This window comes from Amphibalanus amphitrite, unplaced genomic scaffold (assembly GCF_019059575.1).
Source record: "Amphibalanus amphitrite isolate SeventyFive unplaced genomic scaffold, NRLGWU_Aamphi_draft 000034F_arrow, whole genome shotgun sequence".
NCBI lineage: Eukaryota > Metazoa > Arthropoda > Thecostraca > Balanomorpha > Balanidae > Amphibalanus > Amphibalanus amphitrite.
The window spans coordinates 957871-962951 of record NW_024881530.1 but is presented as its reverse complement, the minus strand read 5'-3'; positions in this window follow the sequence as shown (position 1 = coordinate 962951).

Sequence of the window (5081 nt, the reverse complement as noted above, 5' to 3'; positions counted from 1 at the left end):
CGGTGGCGTTTCTATTGTTCGGTTATGCTGAATTATTTTGACAGTATGCATTCCTCTAGTATTTTAGTTAAAGCTTTTTTTCGAAGTGTTTGATTACGGAGCGAGCGAAGCGAGCGTAGTCTTTCCTTAGATTAACGGAAATTTCTGAGTATGAGCGGCCGGCCGGCCGGCCGGCCGGCCGTGGTCACGCTTTTGCGAGACTTATATCTCAGCAACCACTTGACCGATTTACACGCGATAATTTTTGTAGGGTAGCTTCATTCCTTCTACCAAGTATTGGACTATTCCTGATGCATGTGGGTGACCCCTTATGCACGTGCCACGTGCAAAACGAAGAGGTGTCCGTTTTGTAATTGTTGCAATATCTCGGTAACTACTTGGCCGATTGCGCTGAAAGTTGGCATGTAGGTAGGCACCCACTAGGCACTGCATATCCATGTGCCAGAGTTGGGGTGCTGCTGCACGTGCGCACGTGCAGGGGTCGTTTCCAGATCTCGAGAACGGCTGGACCGATTGCGCTCAAATTTGGTACACAGTTACGGAGCATTTAGTAGGATGCCGTGCACAAGTCAGTTGGGACCCATTTTGCACGTGCGCACGTGCAGGGCGCCGCTTCCAGATCTCGAGAACGGCTGGGCCGATTGTGCTCAAATTTGGCACAGCGCTAGAGACCGGTTAGTAGGGTGTCGTGCACAAGTCAGTTGGAGGTACCCCCTCGAAAGTTCGCACGTGCAAGGCCCACCCTCTCGCTCGCTCCGTTAGTCGCCCCAAAAGGCGTTATACTGGTAATGCTTGTTACGGAGCGAGCGAAGCGAGCGGAGTCTTACGTAGAATAACGGAAATTTCTGAGTATGAGCGGCCGGCCGGCCGGCCGTGGTCACGCTTTTGCGAGACTTATATCTCAGCAACCACTTGACCGATTTACACGCGGTAACTTTTGTAGGGTAGCTTCATTCCTTCTACCAAGTATTGGACTATTCCCGATGCATGTGGGTGACCCCTTATGCACGTGCCACGTGCAAAACGAAGAGGTGTCACTTTTGTAATTATTGCAATATCTCGGTAACTACTTGGCCGATTGCGCTGAAAGTTGGCATGTAGGTAGGCACCCACTAGGCAATGCACATCCATGTGCCAGAGTTGGGGTGCTGCTGCACGTGCGCACGTGCAGGGGTCGATTCCAGATCTCGAGAACGGCTGGACCGATGGCGCTCAAATTTGGTACATGGTTAGGGACCGGTTAGTAGGGTGCCGTGCAAAAGTCAGTTGGGACCCATTTTGCACGTGCGCACGTGCAGGGTGCCGCTTCCAGATCTCGAGAACGGCTGGGCCGATTGTGCTCAAATTTGGCACATCGTTAGAGACCGGTTAGTAGGGTGCCGTGCACAAGTCAGCTGGAGGTACGTACCCCCTCGAAATTTCGCACGTGCAAGGGTCACCCTCTCGCTCGCTCCGTTAGTCGCCCCAAAAGGCGTTATACTGGTATGATATAGCAGGCTGCCGAAGTGTTCGATGCCTTTCGATGCTTTTCCTGATCTTTATCTCTGGCTACTTTTTTTAGGATGGTGACGAAACGATGCGCAGTAACCGCCTCTTATCCCTATTTTTCTTTCATGAGCTTCTAATGTGGCGGCCAGACGATTTACAAGTCGCACGACCTATCAGACCCAACACAATATAAGATACGGACCTGTTATGGATCTTGTGTGAGATAGGGTGGCTAGTTCACCGATACTGGTCGCTGGGTCAGGCCGCCAAGAGTCAATGCCGGTCTGGGTCAGGCCGCGTACCATCTCACGCACCTGTTGACTGCCGATGGCTCGAGCGGGCATCTGTTGTCCCTGAGGAACACAGCGTATCGACTACGGATGATTTATATCTCTGCGTGCCAAACTAATGCAGTGTCACATTTTCGATTGGACGTGGAGCGCAGAAACGGCGGAGTGGTAGCGGTGTACGACCACCCGGCGCCAGATGTAGGCGGGAGCACGAGCGCAGCACGTGCATTCCTCGCGCAGTGGCGATCCCAGGCGGGGGACGGGAGAGGCGAGTCCACCAGGCACTTTTAATGCATGGGCGTCCGCAGTTATCCTAAAAAATTGTGGTTATGTCTGAATGGGGGTCAACTTCGTACCTGCTAAGGCTCCAGGCTTTCTGACTTCTTCCATCAACCTGACATCAAATCATTGATACGACATCTCGGAGTTGCTATTGGTTGGACTAGCCTGCTTTTTACACCATCACTCTCACTGACACCGCCTGCGCGGAATGGTGAGCTCCCTATCTAACCGGTGAGTTCGCGGCGCGATCTCCGGCGGGTCAGCTCTACACGCGACTGGGAAGCCCCCGGAGCACATGATGCACCTTTCAGAGAAGTCGCGTGTAGAGAAATGTAGTGCCCCATTTCGCATCTGGAGATCTAGAGAAAACGAGCGCGAAGTCGGATGCTTGATCTCATGTCTCACTTCTAAATGGATGTATGCTAATGCATAAAAAACATATTTTTCGAGGGAAAATCTCCCCGACTCCAAGTTCTCTTGACCCTTGGGCAGCTTTCCCGGACCAATGCGTGAATATGCCTACCTATGTATTCTGCAATCACATTGGCGTAAGCCTTTCCTTATGCCGTTTTAATTGCAATTGTTCGCTACCAATATTATACCCAGCATATCCAACTAGTCCCAACACAGCCTCCCTCCCCTCACCTCCCAATTATCCCACCGTTTCCCGTAACCAGCCCTCCCGTCTCCCACTCGGTCATGTCTCCGCGGACTCGCACCGGAACCTCCGCGCGCGGCGCTGCGTGCCGGTCACCGTGACTCACCGGCCGACGGCGGAGGTCTGGAGTCACAAAGTCGCCCCGCGCCGCCTGCTCTGATGGATTGTCCAGCGGCCGCTCGTTACAGTATTGGAGACGGTGGCAGCCGGCGCGCCGAGCTCCTCTGTAATTGTGTTCAGACCGAGCCGTAAATATAACGCGGAACGAGCCTGATGCGTGCGGTCTGTTGGGACCGACGGCTGGAGGCTGTCGCGGCGGGTGGTGGGTACAGAAACAAAGGCAGTGGCTTCGCTGGTGTGCAGCAGCGAACTGAAGCGCCCTCAGTGTACAGTGATTTGGTCATCTTCATAACTTCGTATTTTTCGTTAGCTTGAGGCAAAGTGAAGGGGCGACAAAGCTTTTCATCACACTGCTTGAAATACGGCGGTTTCAAACCTTACGCTTTCTTAGGTTAAGGCTTTTAGTAAACACCTTGTGGCCTTCCCCGCCCCTCCTCTGGTTCCTAGGCCTATGCGGCTTCATGTTTATCAGAGCAATCACAGCATTACAATCTAAGATGAATTTCATTCGACTTTGGCCATCTTAGTCCAATGAAATTAATTGTTCAATTAACAACATGTAACTCTTTTGGCAAAGTTTATCCGACCGCTCGAGCGATGTTTTTCAATAAGCGTGTGCCAGGTAATTTAACATCGATAAATGCTAGCATGTTCATCAGGACACCTAACTGTGTAATGTGTGACTCCCATAACTTACCACGTCCCTCACCTGCCCCGTGCACAGCAGCTCTCGCGCGCTAACCAGGTCACCCCTCGGTTCCAATCGGCGCAGCGCGACACTGCTAAATTGTCGCTGTTGTCTTGCAGCGGCCAGCGACACGTAACGGCGCCTGTCTCGTTGCACTGTCTCAACGCTGCAGCCGACCGCGCTGACCCGCCGACGCTCCAAATTATACGGCACCGCAGTAAAGGCCCGTTTAATTGAGCTATACGTTGTGCGACGACCGCTGCTGCAGATATCACCTCTATGGTGAATGGTGATGCATTGGACGTGCGCCCGACGACAGCCGCGACTGTGACCGGCCGCTCTAAAACAAGGCGTCTGATGGCCCCACTGTGCGGAGGAGGCGGAGATAGGCCGCCAGTGGTGCTCTGGGAAGTGGCTGCGAGCCGGAGAGGGTGGTAAAGGGGCTCGAGCCGCTTCGGCCGCAGAGAACGAGCTGTAAATAGCCTGCCGCGCCAAGTCGTAACTGCGAGAGACGTTCAGAGGGCGAGCTTTATGTGCCTCATTGTTGTGAGAACACTCGGATGACTCGCTGGGTGATGTCACGTGCCGTATTGGGCGATGACCTGACGTGACCCGAAGATACAGGTGGTGTCGGGTGTAGTGTGTGCTACTTGTTCGATTGCATGAAATGTAAATATGTCTTCATAAACTGTCCCGGAAATGGTTCAATGCACTGGGATATGAGAGGGATAAAAGGTAGGGATATCATTATCATTGCAAAAAAAAAACTCACTGAAAAACGTTCCAATCAATGCATCAATCAGCAGCAGATCGACGAAATGCAAGCCGGAAGGGAACGCTATAGTTCGGAGCGCCTTTGAAAACATTAATGCCGAGAGACAAGAACCTACTCGGCTGTGTTTCAGGGTAAGTAAATAAAGGTATTTGTGCTTCGGCTGATAAGCTGAGAGCTGTCTCGGCGTCGCAGTCTTCTGAGAACAGTGCTCCATTTTTTCAGACTTTTTGGTGGCAAATCACACCTAATGGGGAAAATACTTTCATCCCTAAAATATAAATGACCGACTTTACTTCATCTCTGAAAAAAGTTTCATGTATTCCCAACAGCCAGTTTAGGTACATGTCACTTGACAGTTGATGCACCCACATCCTTTTGATTTACACCCTGTCAAGATTCTGACATGAAATCCTGGTTTAGCAGTTGGCATACAAATTGGCATTACACCATTTTGCAAATATACTTCGGTTATTCATTTCCTTTTTTCTCATCCTAGGATTTTTTTTCTTCATCGGCACACCCAACCAAAATCCAATTTTAGAACACTGTGACTGAGAATAATATACGCAACATTGTTGAGTAATCAAAATGTTTGTAGAGGAGCTAGAGTTCATTGCGTCGTTGCAGTCTCCACGAAAAGCTACATGCCAACTCTGCATTGCAGTCTCCCAGTACAGTTAGGCTCTATGTCGGCGTTGCAGTCTCGATCGTGTATCCATGGGAAATACACTGAAGACTTGAAGAGGTGTTGTGTGTTTTGAGTCTGTTGGAGTTGACCAG